The sequence below is a fragment of the Macrotis lagotis genome, chromosome 7, assembly GCF_037893015.1.
Source record: "Macrotis lagotis isolate mMagLag1 chromosome 7, bilby.v1.9.chrom.fasta, whole genome shotgun sequence".
NCBI classification, from domain to species: domain Eukaryota; kingdom Metazoa; phylum Chordata; class Mammalia; order Peramelemorphia; family Peramelidae; genus Macrotis; species Macrotis lagotis.
The window spans coordinates 31,229,034-31,255,734 of record NC_133664.1 but is presented as its reverse complement, the minus strand read 5'-3'; the positions used below and the strand labels follow the sequence as shown (position 1 = coordinate 31,255,734).

At 38.4% G+C, this 26,701-nt stretch overlaps 1 protein-coding gene across 4 annotated transcripts in view; it reads right to left on the bottom strand.

The window, feature by feature from the left end:
• ZNF385D (zinc finger protein 385D) overlaps nt 1-26,701 on the bottom strand; it is a 978,888-nt gene that overhangs the window by 942,192 nt on the left and 9,995 nt on the right. The gene's annotated exons all lie outside the window — the stretch shown is intronic.

Sequence of the window (26,701 nt, the reverse complement as noted above, 5' to 3'; positions counted from 1 at the left end):
ATCTATTATATATCTAATTCAAGATAGCAATCATTCATCAAATCCCTACTATGTACAAAATATTTTATTAGGAAATAAAGTCCAAAATCAAACCAGAAACACATTACCTGTTCTTGAGACTTAGTGAAGAGATTGCTAAATGTAGTCAAGGCATCTGAGTTCAAATCTGAACTCAAACATTTATTAGGTGTAAAGCCCAAGTCACTTGTCTACTTCAGTTTCCTCATCTGATTTCATCATTTTTCAGTTGTCTGATTTTCCATGACCCCATTTGAGACTTTCTTAGCAAAGATATTAAAGTGGTTTGTCATTTCTTTTTCCAGACAATTTTACAGAGCTTTGTTTGCTGAGTATCACACAGCTAGTAGTATCTGAGGTCAGAATTGAACTCAAGAAGATGAGTCCTCCTGACTTCCAGCTGAGAACTCTATCTCCTGTGCCAGCTAACTACCTAAAATCAATAATAAAAGCATCTTCCCTGGGCTATTGCAATGGAAAAATAATATTTTAGTGCTTTATTATTATTAATTATTGTACATTACTTTTCTTCATAAATCTTAGAAGCAAAAAGGCATAGTAGATAAAAGCACTGGATTTGGAGTTAGAGAAATGCTATTTTGAACCCTAACTTTTTTTTCCTTTTAGTAGTGTGACTTGTGTAAATTAATTTACCAAATCTAAACCTCATCAGTAAAATGAAGGAAGGTAAGATGTGACCTCAGAGCTATTTCCAGTTCTAAGTCTATGATCTAAGTATTAGTTTCATGATACAAGGATAAGCTAAATTTGACTCCTCACGCATCACTCAAAAATTCTAATGGAAATGGTTCCTTTCTTTTGGCCTCTGGGTTTTATCAACAGTGACTAAAGGAAAGCAAATTCAACATTACATTCTCTGTACATATTCAATAATTATTGAAAAACTGGAATTCTGATTGATTTTCAATTCTGTCTTTCCCTTATGCAAACAATAATATTTCTAGCCTGACAAAAACAGAGATACATAAATAGGGGAAACTCTCTAGAACAAGAAAAGAATATTGAATTAAACTGTTTAAAATGATATAAAATAAAAGAATTGAAGATAAATATTCTCTTTTTGAGGATTTTGAAATTGATGTGATTATAGAAGATAGCAAATGGACCTACATTTCATTGATGTAGAGCAGTGGTCCTCAAACTCTTTGTTCTCAAGATCCCTTTATAATCTTAAAAGAATTATTGAGGTCTCATCAAAGAGCTTTTTTACGTTGATAACTTGTAATGATATTTGTATTAGAAATGGGAAAAATCTTAGTATTGTTATGAAAATAGCTTTGACCTTAATCAACTCCTGAAGGATTGGTTTATAAGGTATACTATTTGATAGCTTGGTAGTATCTTGGACAGAGAGCAGGAAGTTTTGAGGCTAAATATGATGTGTAACCTCATGTTAGTCACTTAAAACTGTCTGGCTCAATTTTCTTACCTGTAAAAAGAAGATAAGATTTGACAAATTTGCCATAAAGATAAAAGAGATCATGTTTATACAGCATTTTGCCAATTGTAAGCTATATAAATACTAGTTAGACATTAGAGTCACCTAAGGCACTAAGAGGTTAAGTGATTTACCCAGGGATTACACAGTCAGAATAGATCGGAGTCAGAGTTTGAATCCAAAGTTTGTTCTTGATTTTCAAACAGCTCTATATACAGTGTAAAGTAGCAAGGTGGTACAGTGGATAGAATAGTGGGCTTGGAGTCAGGAAGACCCAAATTCAAATCCAGTATCAGACAATTACTAGTCTGAGTGACCCTGTTCAAGCCATTTAACCTGGTTTTCCTCAGTTTTCTCATCTGTAAAATGGGCTGGAATAAATGACAAATCAGTCTTATATCTTTTAAAAGAAAACCCCAGAGTCAAACAGCACTAAAACTAACTGAACAGCAGCAATTATGTTGTTATATCATATTGCTTGCCATGAAGGTAGATGAGCTGGATGAAGGTTCTAGATAATGGAATATTGCAAAGTTAATGAGAATCTTCAATGAAATGGAAACTATGGGACCCATATAAATATTTTAAATCAATATGCAAGACCATGTGAACTGTTTGACTACTGTCTAACTTCTTTTTTTATTTACTTTTTTGCTAGGCATTGGGTTAAGTGGCTTACCCAAGGCCACACAGCTAGGTAATTATTAAATGTCTGAGGTCAGATTTGAACTCAGGTACTCCTGACTCCAGGGCCTATGCTCTATCCACTGTACCACCTAGCTGCCCCTACTGTCTAACTTCTTGAAAGAGTTATACGATTTTTGGTTTCATTAGACTATATGTTCTAAACTGTCCATATTCTTATAGGCCATCTAGTACAAACCTTTAATTTTATAAATGAGGAAACTGAGGCCATTGAGACCAGGTATTTAGAATCATAGAGGTATAGTTTGAAGGAACCTCAAAGGTCATGAAGTCTGTCTGACTCACTCATTTTACAAGTGATAAAATAGAAGCATAGGGAGATTAGGTGATTTGAGACCATAAGCAATCTCAGAAACTTTCTTGACCATCGTCTTCATTTTACAGTTGAGGAAACTAAGACCAAAAAGACTGATTTAAGTTCATAGACTTAAAAGCACCTATGAAGATATGTGCTCCAACTACTCTTTTTCCCGATTATGAAACAAGCCAGAGAAATTACAGGATTTAGGATCAGAGAAATAGAACCAAGAAGTCATCAAATACAAGCTCCTTGATTTACAGATAATAACACTAAAATTATTGAAAAATTAACAGAGGTAGGATTTGAACCCATGTCTTTTCAACCCCCTTCTTTCACATTTATGGAGAAAAAAAATTACTTGAAATGAAAAGTAGAATGCTAAAAAGTAATTTTTTAAAAACCTTGCTCAAGGGACAAAATTATCTTGGATATGTCTTTACTATTATTTTAGAAGCCAGAGGGAAAACACAATTGACTAGATCATGATTCATAATCCAGAAATTACCTTATAAAGCAAGATTAACTTGTTATCAGACATCACCTAATGTACTAAAATTATAGATGATATGATCATTAAGTTATACCTTTATGATAAGTATGTTACACAGCTTTGAAAATCTGCCCAGTTAATTTTCACAAGTTATATATTTTAGGAGCTAAATACACTTCGACTCATTGGTTTATGCTATATAATTTGTAGAATAGATTTTTCCCCCACTACGAGATCTCCCAAGTAAACTCCCAGAAAGCATGCCAATCCATCCCCAAAAATCTCTAATTACCAGAAAATTTAATTCTTTTTAAATGTGCATACCAGCACATATAAGGAAAGCAGTGATGTACATTATTTTCCACAACAATATGAAAATTTTGAGACCAGAAACATCATTTGAGTCATTGCCTCAATCTCTAAAAGGGTCTATTTCCCCATAGCTCTAAAAAATATCTTATAAAAGTGACAAAAGTCTAATTCCCAGTAATTTATTATAATCATATTTTGGCATGCTCTTTTTATTGATATCTTGATATGGGATGGCTGCCAAGATTCAGTGCTTTTTATTTTTATTATTATTATTTCAGTGACTTAGCAATGAAAGACAGTCTTGAAAATTCTTTTTAAAGGGAACACCTGATGTCATTCCGTGGTCTGTTCCCAGTAGGGAAGCCATAAAGCAGGTTGTAATGCCATATGTTGTCTCACTGTGTGTCCCTCTGCTCAAATCATACTGTTAACTGTTGTAAACAAAGGAAAGCTTTCTTCTGATTTCTTGTCTCATCTTTTCTGTGAAGTAGTTCATGGAGTAAAATTGAATCAGTATGAATCTCATGAGTTTTAGATAATCAGGTTAATCACTCTACTGGCATATTTCTGTTTTAAGAGTCTGTAAATCAAGAATTTTCTACCATTGTTTGGTTATAGCCTTTCTCCCAAGGTTGCTTGCTATGATTATCCTAAAATAAAATCTTTATGATTCTAAACCATAAAAGACAACTTGAAAAACATCCCATTCAATTTTCAAGGAAGGGGGAGAAATAGAGAAGGCCCATTACTGTTCAAACAACGCTTGTCAAAGACCCATCTAGAACACATTTGGGAAAGTAGTTAAGCTGACAGATTTCCAATTATCACAGGGATGGGAAGAAAGACATTCAATGAAAATCACAGACTTTCCAGTGTAGTTAATGGACAATACGATTCATTCTTCTGATATGGCAAGATAAAATGGAAAGCCAATGGTTGAGACAATAAATGGAATACAGGGACTGGAAGCTCATACTGTCTAGAAAAAACAAGTATTTTCCCATGATTTAGACCATTATATGCTACAACAAAATTTAGGGAGATTCACCTACTCTAGACAGAAACACATGGAGCTCTAAACCTGGAAAGAATGCATAATGGTGTTCTTTGTTACAAATAGCAGTCATGAGAATTTTCCTCAGGTATCATATCAAACTATATAACATAACTATGGATATGGAGAGAATTTAGGCAATATAAAAACAAAAGATATCAAGAAAATGTATTATAGAAAGACCACCCACAAATTTGTATAAAATAATATTTATTTTCTCAACTATAATGATGGTATTAATTATGATAATTAATAATTATATTATTCTATATTAAATAACATAGAATAATATCATTCTTAATTATGTATTAAATATAATTACATATTAATTATATAATTAATAATCACAGTTTTTGAATGGCTTTCATATAGTAGGCCTCCCAGAGGGCATGACTTATATTATACATACAGTAAATTTTTGTGAGTTGATTGATATACCATCATCATCTCCATTTATTTTTTTAAGATATGCACGTATTATCTCATTTGTCCATCACAAAAACACCAATGAGATAGAGGCTCCTAATGTTATTGTGTTTCAGATAAGGAAAGTCAGAGTTTGGATGAATTATATGACTTGGCTGAGACCATAACCTAAATAAACATATGATGTAGATTTCAAACCCAAGTCTTCCTGACTTCCTGTCCCAAAACTTCATCAGCTATATCATCCACATAGACCTCCCTTAATAAGGCAGGGGAGTACCCTGAAAAGAAAATTGACTCTAAAGTCAGGGAGACTATTTTTTAGTTAAATGTTGAAAGGTCATGTAATTTCCCTCATCCTCAGTTTCCCCACCTGTAAAATTAAAAGTATAGTCTAGTTGACCTCTGAGGTTCCTTCTATCTCTAGAAATATAATGATTTGCCTCCAAAGTGAATCATGTAACTTCCCTGGGGCTCTGTTTCCTCATTTCTAAAATGAGGTGTTTGAACTAAACAGCCTCTGAGGTCCCTTTTAGCTTTAGAACTCTAACCCTGATTTTACAAAGCCAGAGGATTTGTTGATCTGATGATCAGCAGAATCAGCATTAGAATCCAAACCTGTGTGCTAATCATGCTCCTTTTCCACCAAAGCAAGCACATATAAGTAGCTTTCCATGCAGTATATTTCTAAGTCATTTTCAAATTTCACTTGTATTAAACTATAACTTTCAAGATCTCCCCTCACCTACAAAGAGGGATGATTGTAGAGAAGATGAGAAGCAGCAACATGTAAAAAATAAAGAATAACATCTGAACTCTTCCCCCAGCACATATAAGATATATGTTACTGGGGAAAACACTCAATTTATTAGGAGCCCCTAAGAAACTCTATTAAGACTGTGAATTAGAGAGCAAGCAAAGATCTGTGCTGATAGAGAGAAGTCACATTAGGTCCATCATAAAAAGAAACAAGATCCTCAAGGCTCTCAAGTTAATATCTTCCCTCCCTTTTTAAAAAAAAAATTCTTTCATACTCTACCATTGTGTCTAATATCTTACATTTCATTGATGGAAAAACAAACATTGAGAAATTCAACTGGTTTCATTATTTCTCTTCTGAAAAGAGGATAAACTGTTTACATCAATGAATTTAATGCATAAATGATTCTTTTAATAAAAATGTTAATATATCTATTCCTAATTATCCATGCTTTATGCTTCTACATTTTCCTCTTCAGGCTAAAATATCCTCACTATTGAATTGGTCCTAAAGTTAATATATTTTTACTTTTCATCATGGATCCCTATTTCTGTACATTCTAAATACCATCGATACAGTGGTAGAAGAGATTGTAAAGGTCATTAGAGCCAATCCACTCAATTTACAGATGAGGAAGCTGAGGTACTTGGGTGACTTGTATAGGGTCACCCAGCTGATGAGTTAAACTGCTCTTCTCGATTCCAAATGCAGTCCCCTCTCCATTGTACTACACGGCCTTATTCTGTTCTTGGCTAGAAACTGAGGAAAAGGAAGTTTACAAATGGTGAAAAAAAACAACATATAAAAATTCTTTCCATTTTCCCAAGAACATCATTATGATGGAACATAAATGTGCATTTATGGAGAGAAAGGTAAGGACATACTAAACATTAGCCTTACTTTACAATTCTTAAAAATGAAAGTCATCCTAAAGGGTTTATAAAGAATGTACAGACTCAACATATTGACCATGGAAATGGAGAACAAGCTAACAAAACCAGAGAAACTCCAAAGCCAGACTTTAATAATACATTTTCCAAAGGATATTCCTACCTTGGAATATCAAAGTATCATAACCTCATACAACTACAACTCTAACAAGAATTCTCTCCCTTCCTTGAACCTTCTCCTAAGATGCTAAAAAGGGTAGCAAGGTGGTACAGTGGATAGAGCACTGGCCTTGGATTCAAAAGGAAGGGAGTTTGAATCCAGCCTCATGCACTTGCTAATTACTTACTGTATGACCTTGGGCAAGTTATTTAACTCTTATTGCCCTGCATTCAGGGCTGGCTCCAGTCATCCTGATTCCTATCTGGCCACTGGACCCAGACAAACCTTGAGGAGAAAGTGAGGCTGGTGACTCTTAGTACAGCCCCCCCCTCCCCAATTCAAATCCAATTCATGTGCTTGTCATGGAATCATCTCCCTGATGTCATGGTCTTCTTCAAAAATGAAGGAGAAACATATATTGAAGAGACTAAAAAGTAAGAAATCAATCTTCTATCAATCATTCTGTTAGGCAATCCCAGAAGACATCTTGGGCTCTATATATATATCCAGTCCAATTTTCTACCTCTATAACTTAGGATCCACGTTCTTTACTGAGCTCTGAAATGCAAGATAATGCCTTAAGGAATGGCAAGGCCCTCAATTATCAAAGAAAGATTCAACTGTGTTGTTGAGGTGCCCAAGCAAAATTTTTGAAAGATTTTCAATAACAAGAATTGGAATTTTTAAAAATTCCAAAGCTTCAGTTGAACAGGAATGTCATTTAATAAGAAAACTCCATTCCTCGAGTTGTCAGTCAACTGAGATGTTTACCAGCACTTGTTTATTTTTTTCATGCTATTGTGTAGCATTGCTTACTGTGTAATTTCCAAATATGGAACAATGGAATAGTCATCAAGTATTTAAAATCAGAAAACATTAATTCTATTCTCAGCGTCTGCTGCTTGCTAGTTTTGTAATCATAGGCAATTCACTTCCACTCTCTGGGCCTTAGTTCCTAATCTATGAGATTACCAAATTGGATTAGATGATGGCTAATTTTTGTTTCTAGCTGCAAAATAATGGATATCACTTTCAGTTCAAGCAAAGTGTAAATATCAAAATCATGAAGCTTGAAATCAAGAACTGGGTTCAAATCCCACATCTGGTCCTGACTAAAAGACCTTGAGCAAGAAATTTATACTTCAATGTGCCTCAATTTCCTTAAGAGCAAATGAGAATAGTGGACTAGATGTCCTCTAAGGTCTCTTGTATCTCTAAAATAACCTATAATCCCTATCTAGAAAAACACTGCTTCTGAATTCCTGGGATTATGTCTAACTTCTGATATTTATAGCCTGGGTTTTCTTGAGTAAATCACTTTACCTAGTCCTCAGTTTCCACATTTATTCATCTATATAGTTATATAAAATATGTGTAATGGATGTCCACAATCCTATACACAGAACACATATTATTTACATAGACATGCATAAACATACATAATATACAAATAGAAACATTCAGATTTAGAATTGAAGACTCTCGAGTTGGAAGGAGGTTTTCTTGGAGAAAATGCTGCCTAACTAACTCATTTTACAAATGTAGAAACAGTGAGTCAAAGAAGTTATATAATCTGTCCAAGATCAATAGATAGATAGATAGATAGACAGACATATAGATAGATAGATACAGTGAGTAGAGTACTGGCCTTTGAAGTTAGGAAGATGTGAGTTCAAACTCAGACTCAGACACTTACTACCTGTGTGACTTTGGGCAAGTTGCTTAACTATGATAGCCTTGCATCCAGGGCTATTTCCAGTTATCCTGGTCCATATCTGGCCACTGGACCCAGATGTTTCTGGAGGAAAAGGTGAGGCTGGTGATTTAGCACAGCATCCTCTCATTCAAATCCGATTCATGTGCATGTCATGACATCACCTCCTTGATGCTATGATCTTCTTCGAGAAGGAAGGACAAACATTGCATATGTATGTATGAATACATATAATTGTTATGTATGTATTTGAAAAAAACAAATAGCTAAAAGAAAGTTTGACTTCTATTTATCAGGAAAAAATAAAAGGACAACTTTTTTCTGAATAGCAAGATTTTGGTGGTAGTGTAATTTTTTTATTCTCCAAATGTATCCTTCAAAGTATAAATATGGACCATAAAACTAAGAAACCATCCTTCCCATGAATTCTACATGTGCTATTCAAAGTTTCTGAAGTGGATATACAACTAAACACTTGATTTTTTTCCATGAATTTTTATGTAGCCAAACCCTTACTCTGAGAGCTCTTGTTGGGAAATTCAGTACAATCATCCATCTTGATTTCCAGGCTCTTGAGTTATTTTAAATTACAGATGCTTACCCAATAGTAGTTCATTCGAAACCGTAATGTCTAGATGGGCCAAGATATAGACAAGATTTGAAATCCTATTTCAAAGATTCGATTTTCTTATTCCATCAAGCAGGACCAAATGAGATGGAGCTTTACCTATATAATTCTACTTCATATAATTTGGCATTTAAACACACGTAATGCAATAGGCAAAACAAATGATGTGCCATTAAGAAGGGGAACCTATTTACGTCTTCCTAGCAATGGTAAGGCCTGTTTAAGACTTAATGACCAGAAAACAGTGTATGATCTGACCACTTTCAAATTAATGAATCAATCAACCAGCCTTTATCAAGCTCCTACCAATTGCTAGGTACTGTAATAGGTTCTAGCCATGTGATAACAAAAATGCTATTATATGTAAAGCAATATGTAAGACACAAGAGATTGCCCCTGTCCTCAAGAAGCCTGTGGACTATTAAGTGAATAATTCATCAACATGGGTATAAAATAGAATATGCTAGCCAAGCTCATTAGATTGTTACAAAACTATGCTATTCCAACCATATTATGAACTATGAAAACAAAGCCTTCTGGGCAGGTTGCTATTACAATGTTGTGGGTCATTAATAAGTACCCATGTGTTTAGGAATGGAACTTTGCCAGTGGGAAAAATATTTAAGGAAAATAATGCAGCCCTATCAAGGAAGATGAAAATTTATATCCTATCTTGAATAGTCAAGTTCAGCAGATAGAGTAATCCCCTCCCAAAAAAGGGGAAAGAAAATAAAAGGCAATAACTCCCAGTCTATTGAGATTTTAAGATACATTTTTGGGTTGAAGTCCTAATGAGCTGCTGACTAAAATAAGGGGACAAATGGTAAAAATGTCTAACTTCTCCAAAAGGTCCCATTTGTAAAAGTTTCTCCCCATCTCCCCCACCATCTGTTATATGAAAGGTATTAGTTTCCCAACAGAGTTCCTCAAATTTCATTTTAAAATATCACTTACACACTAGTTCATTATCAGAAATTATTATTTCAAAAACAATCATCATTTTGATTTTATGTCATGATTGGAAAGATATATATCCTAGGTGCTTTTCTTACCCCTCATTTAGAAATTCTAAGCTTTCTTTGCATATGTGTGCACATGTAAACTGCTGGCAGTTTATAACTTGTGGAGATTTGCAACCTTTCAAAAAATCCAAAGTTTTACCAGGAAAGTGAAAAATGGGGGATCACAAAAAGTATAGACACCACTCTTGGTGCAATATTGAAAGATTGAATAATATTGAATATTGAAATACTGAAAATATTGAAAAAATATTGAAATTGAAAATATTGAAATATTTGTGTGCCTATGTATAAATATACCTACAAATGTATATGGTTGGAAATTCTATATCTATATATGCATATGTATACTAAGAAATATAAAAACTTAATTAAATTTTAGGTAAAAACAGCCTCCAATTAGATGAATGATCATGCTGGAGATGTCGCCATAGAATAAACATTATTCTTCCTTGCACAAAACACATTCTTCATTATTGAACTTTTGATTCACCTTGTAAATAGCAAATCACAGCAGGGAGAGTAATTGTTTTCAAAATACTGTGGAAAATAAAAAAGGAAGCAAGAAACCAAACTAAGAGCAGCTCTTAATGGAAATCCTGCTTCCTGCTAAGCAATGATCATTAATTATAACCTTACTGAAGTAGTCAAAGTCCACACAGATTGTTAGGGACAGTGCAGCGTGCAAATCTGTCACATGGACTTTAGAGCATCACAAACAACACCATACAATGAAATACTATGGCATGAGCATTTGCAATGATTGTTGCTCATTAAGGAGATATATGGGGAGAGCAAGATGGCACAGTAGATAAAGTGCCAACTTGTAGTCAAGAAGACTTCCCTTCCTGAGTTCAAATCCAGCCTTAGTTAGTTCTGTGACCTTGGGCAATTCACTTCACCCCATTTTGCCTCATTTTTCACATGTGCAAAATGAGCTGGAGAAGGCAATGGCAAATCACTCTAGTATTCTACCAAGAAAACCTCAAATACAGGTCACAAAGTGTTAAGACACAACTGAAGAAAACTGAGCAATAACAGGGAGATATGCAAAATATACCATCACATATAGCTGGATCACTGAATAAGAAGAAACAAGTAATAGTTTCTATTCATGTCACAGAGATCATCTGATTGGATCCTCAAGAGAAACACATAGGGTAGCAGTCAAAAAATAAATTAATCAAAAAGCCATATACTATATATTTCTTCTGGTCTTAAGTTTAGGGGATAGGAAAAAATAGTTCTTGCCTACAAGGAGCGCATGTCTAATGAAAAGGCAACATGCAAATATATTTGATCTGAACAAGATCTAGGTAGAAAGGAATCTCAGAGAAGATGGCACTTGCAGGTAGGTAACCTAAGAAAGGCTTCTTTGCAGAAGACAGGATTTAAGTTTATAGTTAAAGGAGGGTAGGGAAACCAAGAACAGATTGTGAAATAGAATGTTTTAGTCCCATCTTACATACAAAGAAACTGAGACTCAGGTGGTTGCTCAGAATCTACTAGCTAGTGAGTGCCTAGCACAGTCTAAAATCTGTTTCCCACTTTCTAATACAACGTGCTCAGACGAGACTCTAATGACTCTATCTTAAAGATGATAAGGATGATCATGATCATGATGCTTTTCCTTCATTCTCAAGGAAGAGGATGCCATGATAAGTAAATGAATTGGATTTAAGTGAAGGGTGCTGTGCTAAGTCTCCAGCCTCACTTTCTCCTCCAGAGTCATCTGAGTGCAATAGTCAGATATGCATCAGGACAACTGAAGATGGCCCTAGATGAGAGGCAGTCAGGGATAAGTGACTTGCCCAAAGTCACACAGCTAATAAGTAGAAAGTGACTTAGGTCAAATTTGAACTCAAGTCCTCCTGAATCCAGGGCTGTTACTCTGTCCACTGTGCCATCATCATCATCATCAAACAACACCAGTGACTCACTCTTGAGGAACAGTTAGTACAGAACACCAGTTAGAGACAAGAGCTTTAAGTCAGAAGGGCAGTTTCGAATTCTGCTGTTGAGATATGCTGACTGTGGGACCCCAGGCAAGGTACTTAGCTTTCCAATGTCCCACACAACTATGACTTAGAATACATGATGATCTGCACTGCTAGGGGGAATTTCTTCATTGGTGAAATCACAAATTCAGAACACTATAAATAAAAAAATCTGACTCACGTTTTTTTTTTTCCTTTCAATCCTGATGATTTAAAATTACCATCATCTTCAATTTTAAGAAATTCCTAAAGATAAATTCCCTCAGTGATGTGCTCCAAGGCTATGAATTCCTGATTCCAAATATCACTTTGCAAGAGGATTCCACTCTAAAACCTCATTTTGATGCAATGGTGATATAAGTTTTTAAAAGCTATACTAACTGGGCATACTCTGGGATGCTTTATTAAATTGGAGGGCCACCCTATCTAAGTTCAAAGATTCTTATAACAAGAAGGGATTTCTTTCAGTCTTAACATATCATCAAAGTTATATATTAAAATGGGAAGGAGATGCCATGTTCATTGGTGTGGTCACTCAACAAACATTTATTATGTGCTATCTAAAGAGTATCCATTCCACAAATTCATAGATATTTAAACATTGAAGTGAAAAAGAAATACTCAACAATATACATCAAGTGAAACTGCATACCTATTTTTTAAAACCAAATTCTCAGAGAAAGTTTCTTGAGGCCAAAGATTTCATTTATTTTCTTTTGTTTGTATGTTTCTGTGTGTGTGTGTGTGTGTGTGTGTGTGTGTCTCCAGCAGGTAGGAGAGTATCTAGCATAGATTATTATTAAATACCTGCTGAATGGAGTATTTAAAGTAGTTTCTAAACCACATCTAGAACCAAACAACCTCTTTTAATCCCATCTTAAATGATATAGTCTAAGTATGGCCTCGGTATAGTTTAGCCTATGGACTTGAAGGAATCTAGGGACCTGGGTGTTCTGATGTGTTCTCTCTGCCTCCTAACTCCTGTGGTTTCTTTCAAGTTCCAGCTCAACTCCCATCTTCTTAGGAAATCTGTCTCTAGCTCCTTTGATTTTAAGAGGGCAGCTAGGTGGCAGAGTGGATATAGAGCACCAGTCCTGTCGCCAGGAGGATGGAAGTTTGAATCTATCCTCAGACATAATACTAGCTGAGTGACCTTAGGCAAGTCACTAACCCTGCTTGCCTCAAATGCAGGACCATCTCCAGTCCTCCTGATCCATCTCTGGCCACTGGATGCAGATGCTCCCGAGAAGAAAGTGGGGCTGGTGACTTAGTACAGCCACCCCCTCACTCAAAACCAATTCATGTGCTTGTCCCTGATAATCAATCATAGTCTTCTAGAATAACGAACAAATATCCTTATTATAGGCCCTTTGCTAGTGATTATCCACATTTTTCACCATATATGGCTTCTTCGTACATAATATTCACATGTTTCCTCCTGCATTAGATTTCTTAGCCTTGGCAGTTAATAATTGCTTATTGACTAATTGGGTTCAAATGAAGTTCTGGCTAGCGCCAGCTGTGGACTTCTGGGAGACCAGCTGAAGCTCCTCATGTCTCCAATGCGTCCCTAGGACCGAGTTCCACAGACACCCCAAGAATTCAGTGGACCACTTCAGGGGCAGGGGCGTGAGACTAGATGAAGGGGGGATCCCCCAATTCCATCTCCATTTCAGTATCTTAGTTTCCTTTTCGTGTCTCTGAAGTGGTGAGCATTGCTCTGAGAAGGGCTCCCTAGACTGCTCCTAACTACCAAATGGGAAAGCAAACAGAAAAAAGAAATTCAGAAGTGTCTCCCTAGAACGAATGCAGCCCGCTACAGGGGGCTGGGGGGTCGCTTGAATCTGATCACGGCTCCTAAGGTTTACTGGCATTCACCCCAAGGCTGCCAGAGTTGGAACAAGTGAGCTACCGGGTCCAGGAGAAAAGGGGGCATGGGAACCCCAGGGAGATCAGCCTGCCCATGCGACGGCGCCAAGAGCTATGGGTGGCGGGGGGGGGGGGGGGGGGGGGGATGAGCACTTGGCCAGACATGGCACAGTTCAGTGAACGAAGCCCCCAGGGGTCCCCAGAAGGGAATGGGCGTGGGGGCTTGGGGGGAGGGGGCAGCCCAGGGAGACAGTCCAGGCTGGATGACTCCGGCTGAAGGTTCCACCGCTTTCGGAGCACGTGAAAGCGCTCCCTGAAGCCACTTGCTGCTTAGAACCCAGACCCAGGAGGAAATCTGAACCCCGAACCCGGCCCGGGCAGCCGAGGCCAAGCTGGGCCTCCGAGGGCGCCTGGCCCGGCTGGGAGGGGGAGGGGGCCTGGCCCGGCTGGGGCTGCCTAAAGCGAAGCGGGAGGCCCCCCGGGCCCCAGGGGGAGAAGGGGAAGGGGGCCCCCCTGGAGCACGTCTCGAAACGCTCCCGGAGAAGCCGGGGCCGGCGGGGCGCCCTGGCGGGCCGGGGGTAGGGGGAGGCAGGGGCCGCCGCTGCCTGCCCAGCGCGCCCCCCCGGCCCCGGCCCCGGCCCCGGCCGCAGCAAGGGCACAAGGGGCTCTGGGTCTGCCTTTGTGGGGAGACGGGGAGGGGGGGAGACAGAGAGAGACAGAGACGAGGAGAGACGCGGGGAGAGACACAGAGACACAGAGAGACGCGGGGAGAGAGGAGCGGAGAGGAGAGACCGAGGGAAGAGCCAGAGCCGGAGAGGGAAGAGAAGGGTCCAGACAGACCGAGAGACAGAGAGACACGGGGAGAGGGGGAGGAGACAGAGACACAGAGACGCAGAGAGACACGGGGAGAGACACAGAGACACAGAGAGACACGGGGAGAGAGGGAGGAGACAGAGACACAGAGACGCAGAGAGACACGGGGAGAGGGGGAGGAGACAGAGACACAGAGACACGGAGAGACACGGGGGAGAGAGGAGCGGAGAGGAGAGACCGAGGGAAGAGCCAGAGCCGGAGCCGGAGCCGGCCAGGGAGTTGCTGGGCACCGGCAGCAAGTTGCAGGGGCTCGCTCGCGGGTTCCCAAGGGAGCTGGGGCCGCGAGGTCCAGGCCGGGCAGGCGCCCGGGGCGGAGGGCCCCAGGGCCACCCCCCCCCCCCAGCGCCCCGGGTTTGCGCCTCAGCCCGGGGTGCCGCCCCAGGGCGCAGCGCCCCGCGCGCCGCCGTCCCTGCCCAGGTGCCAGGGAGGCCGGAAGGAGCCGCCCCCCTCCCGCCCCCCGCAGACCCCGCTTACCGTGCCGGGCCGGAGGCGGCTTGGGGGCCCCGGGCAGCTTGTCCCGCCGGCCGCCCAGGGAGCCCTTCATCCTCCGAGCCGCTGCTCCCCGGCCCCCTGGCCCCGCCATGAGGGTGCGCGGGCCGGCGCGCGGGGCCGGGGCTGGAGAGGGGGCTGAGCGCGGCGGGCGGCGCGGGGCGCGGGGGCCGGGGGGCCGGGGGCCCCCTCTCCTCCTCCTCCTCCTCCTCCTCCTCCTCCTCCTCCTCCTCGCCCTCTCTCCCGGGCTGCCGTGGGCCGGCTCCGGCTCCGGCTCCGGCTCCGGCTCCGGCTCCGGCTCCGGCCGCGGGCCCGCCTCCTCTTCGGCCGCCGCGCCGCGCTGCTGTCACTCAGCCCGGGCTGGGACCCGCGGCCGCCGCGCCGGTGCGCTCCCGGTCAGGGGCCCGGGCCAGGTGGCACGCCGGGCATCTCCCTGCCCTGCCCCGGGAGGACGAGGAGGAGGAGTGGAGGCTGCCAGGGCAAGGTGGCAGAGAGAGAGAGAGAGAGAGAGAGAGAGACAGACAGACAGACAGACAGAGAGAGAGAGAGAGACAGAGTCAGAGACAGAGACAGAGACAGAGAGACAGAAACAGAGAAACAGAGAGAGCCAGAGAGCGAGCCGGCGAAGAGGCTGCGGAGCCCCAGTGCCGAAGCGCCGCGTGCCGGCCGCCCCGACACTGAGGGAGAAGCAGGAGCCCCGAGCCGCTCCGGCCTGGGCCCTCCCCCTCCCTGCCGGCGCCCCAACACCTCCCCCCCGCGCCTCACTTTCCCACTTCGGATGCGGCACTGCCTTTGCTGTCCAGTTGGGATCCCGTCTCGTCCCATCGCACACGCACACATGTTCACAAGCACACATGTTCCCATGCGGCCACACACTTATTCACACACTTCCAACCCTATTCAGGCAACACTCTTACACACATTCCCACACATACTCACACACACTCATAGGCACACTTACACACTCACTCCTACTCACACACATGTCCCCACTCTCTCATACTCCTAGACTCACACAGACACATGCTTATTCCCACGCGTTCACACAGTCACACACATGTTCCCACACATTCTCACAATCATTTTCACACACATTCACATATACGGACATTTACACACTCACTCCTACTCACACACATGTCCCCCCATATGTCCTCACTCTCTCTCATACCCACAGACTCACACAGACACATGCTTATTCCCACAAGCTCACACACAAAGTCACACACAGCTAGTCACCCTTGCATATATTCACTCAGTTCACACGATGATGTTGCCCCTCCTTCGACACCCCTATTCAGTGAACCTTCACAGACTTAACTCAGAGACCTCGAAGCACAAGAAGAGTCTCCTTGGGTCCCAAACCCTAAAAGGACTTTGTGTATCATTGAGTCAAACCTGTCCACCTACCCATACAGTCTCACCTTTGTTTTTTTTTTAGATGAGGAAACTGAGGTTCAATGAGGTAAGACCACTTGCCCAAGGTCACCCAACGGGTGAACATAAGGGAACCAGCAGAAGAAACTTGGCATGATGGAATGAGCTTTGCCTTTGAAGTCTGCCAACCCTGACCTCTTGAATCACCTTGACCTTGGCCAAATTAATAAAACTTGATTGAACTCAGTTTATTCATTTGTAAAACCAAGAAAGGGTGAAAAAATGGTCTCTAAGAGCTCTTACAATTCAAAATTTATGAGCCCATTAGAACTCTCCATTCATCCCAACATTTAAGCACCTGTTGTATACAGAACCCTATGTTAGACACTTAAGGCAAATATAAAGTTTAAATAAATCATGTATGTGTGTGTGTGTGTGTGTGTGTGTGTGTGCAGACCATGTGCAAAAAATACACAGCTATATCTAGCTTTCAATTTTTCTAGCCCATCAAGATTCCTTTTCCTCCACTAGGCCACTCACCTCCTCTCTCCACCTAACTGCCCCCAGAAACAGCAGCAATAATGACCAGAGTTCTAAGACAAAACCATCACAGTCTCTCAAGGAGATCTCCCACAATATCATCTCTCCACTCTGTGGATCATTTTAAGGGACCATCAAATGGAAATACTCAGACATACTAGCTACCTGGCAGGGCATTGCCAAGAAAAAAAATGGGGGTAAGTCCTGGAAAGAGGTTGGGGCTCTGGTCCCAGAAGAATAGGTTTTAAATCCCCCCCCATTCATGCTTACAAATTGGGGGCAACTCAAATTTCCCCAGCCTCCATGGCTCTCACTATAAAAACAAGGGATTTGGATGACATTCCTTCTGAGGTCTCTTCTAAGTGATAGTTCTGTGATCTTGGATTGATGATATGTTGTCTTCCCCATTAGAATGTAATCTTAAAGGGAAAGAGTGTTTTTTCTTTGGATTCCCAGGTCTTAAGCCATGGGCTAACACATTGCAAATACTTAATACATGTGATTTTTTCTTAACTGATTGTCTAATATGATCTTACGTGGAGACACAATTATGAAGTAATATGCAAATATCATGTGTTGACTTATTGCCATTATCTAATGCCCATTAGACAAAAGAAAAATTGTTCTATTTCTGATATGACTCCATCATCACTCCTCTTAAGATATGATCTTCAAACTTCTGCTGTTCTTTTACATATGCAAATATAAAGGAGACCTTCCCCTCCCCAATAGAAAATTCCAGAAATTAGGATAGAAATGAAAAATGAAGAGAGTGTCTGGAAGAGGCTTATAACCCAAATTCTGCCTTAAGGTAGGCCAGGGTGGTGTAGTGTTTACTTCACAGAAATTAATTGTATTGAATGCAGTCAGATTCTTCAAAGACAGCATTCCATTGCAATCTCAAAGGCAAACCCTTCCAATCCATCCTTAGATCAGCTGTTCGAAGCAACAGCAACTACAACTGTCCTTTTCCTTTCAAGCTTCAAAATATTTTGCAGTCTCCTGTAATAAGCCTCTGAAAACAGAATTGATGGGCTCTCCCCATGGCAAATACAAGAATCCTTCTACCTTTCTTTGAGATCCATCCATTATTCTCCCTCATCCCTTAGGATCCATGCCTTAAAGCCTCTATTAATTAAACAAACAGATAGACACACAAATCATCTTTTTTCTGTAGTTATGGGTTTCCTAGCTCTCTTTCATTCTGCTCCCTGCAATTTTTCAGGGTTTTTAAATGCAGAGAGAATGTGAAGGGTATAATCCATGAAAGTCTTGATCTCCAAAAAAGATAAAGAAATCCAATTTTTTTCATAAATTTCTGTGCAATATTATTCCAGCTGTTATAATTAGGGAAAAAACCAGAATACTATAAACAACATAAACCCATAGCTGTTTTATCTGTATACCTTCATTCAGAAGACTTCATTCAAAAAATAGTTAACTGAAGGTATCAATATTTTGTTTTAAGATAGCAGACTAAGATATTTTGGACAATTTTCAATAGTATTGAAATTTAAGAAGAATTATAAGAGTTAGGCCCACTCTGAAAATGTCATTGGCTGCCATTTTGCTTATGAAAAACTGAACCACAAATCAAACTTGATACCTTTTAATAAAGCCTCAGTCCACAAGGATCAATGCCTGTATTTTCCCCATTAAAATTTTCAAACATTAAATTATGAGGTCATTGACTAAAGTATGGGAGCATCCCAACCTTAAACTTTCCCAAGAACTAATCTTAAAAATTACTGAAAACTCCTTTACATTTGCATTCAGTTTTTTTCAGTCAAGTCAACACTTGCAGTGGTTTGCTGTTTCCTTCTCTAGCTTTTGTTACAGGTGCTGAAACTGAGGCAAATAGGGTTAAATGACTCATCCAGAGTCACATAACTAGTTTAAGTGTCTGAGTTCAGATTTGAATTCAGAAGATGAGCTTTCCTAACTTTTTAGGCCCAATACTCTACAAACTGTGCCACCTTGCTATCCTTATACTTAACATTGGTTAAACCTTTTCTTTTCTTCATATATAAAGTATAAATAATCTCTCTCTCTCTCTCTCTCTCTCTCTCTCTCTCTCACACACACACACACACATCTCTCATGCTCATTTATCTTTTTAAAAAAAAAATCTATAATTATAATCCAGGTGGAGGGTAATGAGAAGCAATGACCCCAGAGGAAAGATCAACAATGAGATGGATTCAGTAGGTATCAGGAGTTAATCAATGCCAGTGTATCAGGGCTGGCCAGGTGGTGCAGTGGACAGAGCACTAGCCCTGGAGTCAGGAGTACTTGAGTTCAAATCCGGCCTCAGACACTTAATAATTACCTAACTGTGTGGCTGTGGGCAAGTCACTGAACCCCATTTGCCTTGAAAAAAAAACACAAAAAATATAACAATGTATCTGTATTTAGAAACAATTTTCCAAGAACCTAGACTAAGTTGTACTTTGTTCAATTTGGAGACTTATTATACCACTTGCAAACTGACATTCATCCCTGGCTTTTAATTCTAATTCTTTCTTACCCTGTGAATCTAGTGGCATCCTCTACATGCATGCGTGGCATGCATCTATTGATTTAGGTAGATCATCAAAACACTTTGCATATAATCAGAATGTCAATTGTTCAGTTAAGAATGTCTGCCTGCTGGTACACTAGATAATCCCTTAGGTCAAATACCCTTTCAAGCCTGTCCATACATTACCCCTCACTCTCACTATGACCATTTCACCTTTTTTTTTCCATAATCATATATTTTTATAACATCTTATCTTTTGTTCCTCCTGGGAAATTCTTCATTTGTAGGGTAAGCTTGATCATTCTCCCTATAAGGCACATTACTATGATTGAATGATCGATTCTAATATCAAAAAAATGTCGATGGGCAAGGCTATTGTCACCTGGGTTAGACATATTAACCCTGAATGGGGTGCAGTAGGATAGGGTTCTTTAACCTGGGATACATGAACTTGTTCATTAAATTCATTGATGCCCTGATTGATTAATAGTCAAAGTAAATGAACTACCACTTTTCAGACGAAGACATTAAATCTCTCTACAGTCATATGAAAAAGTGCTCTAAATCAGTACTGATTAGAGAAATGTAAATTAAAACAGCTCTTAAAATGTCACCTCATCTCTATCAGAAAAAAATGATAAATGTGGGAAAACTGGAATACTAATACCTTGTTACTAGAATTGTGTGCTGATCCAACCATTCTAGAGAACAATTTAGAACGATGCCCAAAGGGCTACAAGCCAGTGCATACCCTTTGATTCAGTAATACTTCTACTCCATCTATACCCAAAGTGATCATAAAAAAGGTTAACAGACCTATTTGTACAAAATATTTCGACTCTTCATGGTGGCAAAGGTTGGAAATTAAGGGATGCCCATCACTGGAGGAATGGCCGAACAAGTTGTATATTAATATAACGGAATTCAATTGCTCTATAAGAAATAATGACAAGCAAATTTCAGAAAAGCTAGGAAAACGTGAACTGATGCTTAATGAAATAAGCAAAACCAGAACATTGTCCAAAGTATCGGCAACATTGTGTGGTGATCAACTATGATGACTTGGCTCTTCTCAGCAATATAGTGATCAAAGACATTTCTAAAAGACCTTGTGATGGAAAATGTCATTCATATCCTCAGAAAGAACTATCGAGTCTAAATGCAGATCAAAGCATACTAGTTTCACTTTTGAAATTTTTTTTTGGTTTTTCTTTTGGTTTTTCCCTTTAATTCTGATTCTTCTTTCACAATATGGCTAATACATGCACATGTTTGACATGATTGTACATGCATTCAGATTGATTGCAGTCTCTTGGGGAGAGAATAAAGGGAGGGAGAAAAATTTGAAATTCCAAATCATACAAAAATGAATGTTGAAAACTATCCTTACATGTAATTGGAAAAATATTATTAAGACAAAAATACATTGAAGTGAATTTCAATGCAATTGTGTCCTTTGTAATTTGATGTATTTTGTTTCTAATATTTGACCCCTTTTATTTCCTTAGTAGCCCATAGGCTTCACCAGATAGTATAAGGAAACATGATGCAAAAAGTTTTAGAATCCTGAACTAAAAGCATTTAACTATTGCCTCTTTATGAAGGATTGCTCAAAGGGAATGATCTTTTGTTGTTGTTGCCCTGATAAAGTATCTAAGTAAAGAATGTTGTCACATAAATTCCAAATGCTTTCTAAACATAGGATGGTAATGTCTTCTCAATAATTAAGAAAATCTCACCTAAAAATAGATTAAGAGCAACATGAAAGCTGTCTTCAAATAATCAGAGAACTTTCACTTAGCAGAATAATCACACAAATTTGATGCCACAATTATAGAGAGGCAGTTCAGCCTAAGGAAGAAGGTTCTCATGCATTGAGAAGTAATGAGCTTCTTACCACTGTAAGTGTTCAAGCAGAGATTCTAGATAGCGACACCTGGCAAGGTTCATTGCATTGTCTAGGTGACTGTATGTGACAGGGGAGGGTGATTAAAGTTCACTAAATCCCCTTCTCAATCTCATAGTCTATATGTTACTTCATAAATCAAAATGTTCCTTTCATCCTTCCTCCTTGAGTGACTCATCAATTTTCCACCTATATTTCCTTGTTTCTAAGCATGGTGTTTTCAGCTTAATCTACCAATTCCCTTATAGCCAACCTAATCCTTGATTAAATGTCACTGGTCCACACCTCTGAGGTTGTAACGAATGAAAGTCTTCCTACATAAATTTTTCTCAGTTTGAAATAATATAACCTGTATGTGCTAACTATCATTGACATCATGGGATTTTTAGCAAAACCCAAACTGGAAATTCCTAAATATTGGGCAAATTCGGTGCTTCAGAAGAAAGAAATATGTGAAAAGTTCATCATGCTACAGTCATAGCCATCAAGGAGTGTGGAACTTGGAAGAGGGAAAGGAACCTTGATTGGGAAAGGCTGCAATCAAGTCTGCACCAAAGTCATTCTACATAGCAAGATAATAGACTAAGATGATGACTCCAGCAAGCTACCTTGGGGAAGAAACATTTACTCTGGATTTTAGAACCCTGGCAAAGTCCCATTCTCCCCAAATTTTGCTCAGGAATGATCTGTTAAATCTCAGTTTTTGCCTTGACTCCTATTTTTAGAATCCCAAAGTGCAGTGGTGTTGAGATGCATTATTTTGATGACTCCTCGATGTCATTCTTTTGGCACACAGTTCCAGAGTAAGTTTCATTCCCTGATCACTGGATCAAAGACCTGAATTTTGTGAAAGAATAGAGGAGGAAATATTCATCTTCACCTAATTCTTTTTCAACAAATTCTCATCATATCATTGACACCTTGTATTTAATCTTTTGATGGAAATGAAAACTTTTATTTTAAAAATTTGATGTCTTAAGGAAAAAAAGACATTTATTGATCTTTATCTTGCCAGATTTTTAAAGAGGCATAAGCCATCCCTTATGTTTCCTCCTACACATCTTTCAATAGAAGCATGTTAACCACTAAAAAGGAATGACAAGTTGGCATGTGCCAATCCTCAAAAATTAAAAGTAATCTGTTTTTAATCTTTGGGATCAAATTGCTTACTGCAGAACTAAGACGTTTTTATACTAGAGATTTTCACAGTGGGATCTCACTGTGAAAGGAGAAAAACTTGAAGTTATCTGCCCCAGCTGGAAGCTGTTGCATGTCATTTTCTCAATAGACAGGGAGGGGAAAAAATCTTCAGAATTAATATCAAGGGTAAAGAACTTAGTTGAATTTGAATACTCAGGGATGAAAAAGGACAGACCATTTCATCAATGAATAAGCAAGTCTTCATTAAGTGTTGTCACATGTTAGATGCTGTGACCTCACCATGCTAGGCACTAGGGCTATGAATTCAAATGATGAAACAATCCCTTCCCACAATGAGCTCCCAAACTAAGGGGGGGGGGGACAAGAACATGTAAACGTTATTGTTGTTGCTTGTCCCCTTTTCTCCAAGAAGACCATGACATCAGGGAGGTGATGTCATGACATATACATGACTTAGAGTTGAATGAGGGGAGTACTGTGCTAATTCAACAGTCTCAGTTTCTCCTCTGGAATCATTTGTGTCCAGTGGCCTGATGTTATACAGATCAATACAAAAATGAACATAACTAAGAGACCAGTGTATAATGTAACAGTAATGTTGTTTTAAGATCAACTTTAAGCAAATAAATTATTTTCAATATTGTAAATACCCAAATTAACTACAAAGGACATATGAAGGAATATGCTATTTGCATCCAGAGAAAGAACTGATAAATAGAAATATGTTTTAAAACATTGTAGACATACATGTATTTATGTGTATAATTTATTTCTAATGGTAACCATCTCTAGAGGGATAGATAATCAGAAAGGAGGAGTAATTATCTGATAATAGTATATATATATATAAAATGAATAGCAAGTTTTATATAATAAATTTGAAGTTTAATGTGCAATCATCTTTTTAATGTACTAAGGAAATGCTTAGCTGACTCCATAAAGAAAAATTTTAAATAAATCAAAATTTAAAAAGAAAAAACTTCTGATATACCTCCTGCACAAACTGGCTACATAAACAAATTGATTAAATGGAAGATATCATGGAAGATAAGTGCTTAAAAATAATAGGTGCTTAACAAATCTTGATGAACTGATTGGGAAGCATTAGGAGTTGAAAGGATGAGGAATGGCTTCATGACGAACATGATATCTGAAATGCTTAGAAATAGCTTCAGAGGGAGTTGTGTGAATCAGTGGAAAGAACACTGACTGGCATAACAAGAACAGCATTCAGATCCTGACCTTGATGCTTATTCTGATAGTGTGTGACTCTGGGAAAATCCCATAAGTCCTCTGAGCCTCAGTTTCCTCATCTATAAATTTAGGGGGTGGATTTTAAAGTATCTTCCAACTCATGATCAATGATATCTGTTTGCATCTATATATCTCCAAATACCATGGATACAATGCATCCCTAACACTGTTGGGGAAGAGTACTAGCCAGATCTATTCTTTAGTTTTATTAGATAGCACTTTCTACAGTTATGGAAGAAAAAAATACCAGAGATTTATGAATAAGAAGGTCAAATTGATTTAGTGGCTATAGCACTGAAATTGGTAAGGCCACTTTCCAGTTGTGTGTCTATGGGTCCAGTCATTTATCTTAACCTCTCTCAGTCTTAGTTTTACACATCTACAAAATTATTGTGAGGATCAAATAAGAAAGGTATAATATAAATTTAATAACTTTAATAAGCTTTAAGGATATCCAGAATAAAGCTTAATGCAAGTTTGATCTATTATTTCTTTAATCTTATTTTCCAATTACATACAAAATTAGTTTTCAACTTTCATCCATTTCCAAGTTTATGAGTTCCACATTATTCTGCTACCTCCTTTCCCTCACCTCTCCCCATGGCAGCAAACAATCTGGTAATAGTTGTGAAAGTTTAAGAAATTTCCACATCAGTCATGTTGTGAAAGAAGAATTAGAACTAAGAGGGGAAAAAAACCAAATGAACATGATATGCTTTGCTCAGTGAGTTCCCCCCGCCACGTATGGATGATATTTTCCATAATAGGTTTCTGAGGACTGTTGTTGGTCATTGAGATGCTGAGAGGAGTTGCATCTATCATAGCTGATCATCTCACAATGTTGTTGTTAATGTGGTCAATGATCTCTTAGCTCTGCTCACTTCACTTAGCACCAATTCATATAAGTTTTTCTATGCTTCTCTAAATTCCGACCCCTTACGATCTCTTACAAATCAATAGTACTCCATAATATTTATATACCACATCTTGTTCAACCATTCCCCAATTGATGGGCATCCCCTCAATTTCCAATTCTTTTCCACAACAAAAAGAGCTGCTATAATAAGAACAGGTGGGACTTTTCCAATCTTTATGATTTCTATGGATTGTGGACCTAGTAGTGGTATTGCTGAATCAAAGGGTATGCACAGTTTTATTGCCATTTGGGCATAGTTCCAAATTATTCTCCAGAATGGCTGGTATCCTTGTTTCACCCCTGATATTATTGGAAATGTAACTATTTATCCCCTTCACATATAATGCATATGGGTGGTTTTAGAAGGATAATGGTTATCATTTTAAGGAAAACTCCATTTATTCCTGTACTCTCCAGTGTTTTTAATAGTAATGGGGGTTGTATGTTGTCAAATGCTCTTTCAACATCTACTGAGACAATCATTATGATTTCTGCTAATTTTCCTGTTGATATGGTTAATTATGTTGATCGTTTTCCTAATTTTAAACCATCCCTGCCTACCTGATAAAAATCTTTCCAGATCATGGGGTATTGTCCTAGTAATAATGTGTTGCAATCTCTTTGTTAACATTTTATTTAAAATTTTTCCATCACTATTCATTAGGGAGCTTGGTCTATAATTTTCTTTGACTGTTTTGATTCTTCCTAACTTAGATATCAGCACCATATTGGTGTCATAAAAGGAATTTGAATGAACTCCTAATTCATCTAGTCTTAAAATAGTTTATATAAATTGCAATTGTTCCTTAAATGTTTGATAGAATTCACTTGTAAATCCATCTGACCCTGGAGATTTTTTTTTCTTAGGGAGCATATTAATGATTTAATTTCTTTTTTTGAAACAAAGTTATTTTAGTCTTGTATTTTCTCTTCTGTTAATCTGGATAGTTTATATTTTTGTAAATATCCATCCTTTGCACTTGGATTGCCAAATGTGTTGAAATACAATTGAGTAAAATAGCTCCAAATTATTTTAATTACTTGCTCTTTAGTATCGAGTTTACCTTTTCATTTTTGATGGTAGTAATTTGGTTTTCTTCTTTTTTTAATCAGATTAACCAAAGATTTATCTACTTTGGTTTTTTTTTCATAAAACCAACTCTTGGTTTTTATTTATTAGTTCAATAGTTATTTTTAACTTTCAATTTTGTTAATTTCTTCTAAGAATTTTTAATTTAATATTTAAGTATTTTTAATTTGGTCTTTTTCTACCTTTTTAATTGTATGCAGAATTCATTTATCTCTATTTTATTCACATAAGCATTTACACAGAAAATTCCCCCTTAAAAACTGCTTTAACTAATCCCAAAAGTTTTATTATTATATTTCATTGTTGTTATTGTCTTGGATGAAATTGTGGATTATTTCTGTGATTTGTTATTTGATTCATTCATTAGACTAATTAGTTTCCAATTAATTTTAGATGATCTTTCCACGACCCTTTATTACAAGAATTTTTATTGAATTACTATCTGAAAAAGCATGCATTTACTATTTCTACTTTTCTGCATTTGATGCTGATGTTTTTATGCCCTAATGTCTGGTCAATTTTTTTCTGTAGGCACCGAGTACTGAAGAGAAAAAGGTATATTACTTTCTATCTCCATTCACTTCTTGTATACCTTCTCCTCCAAGACTCTGGAAACTTTATCAATTGATACATATATATGCTTAATATCGGCATTACTTCATTTCTAGAAGATGTAGTTTCCTTTTTTATCTCTTTTAATGTGGTCTATTTTTGCTTTTGCAAAGATCAGGATTCCTTTTTTTGACCTTAGCTGATATATTCTATCACCATT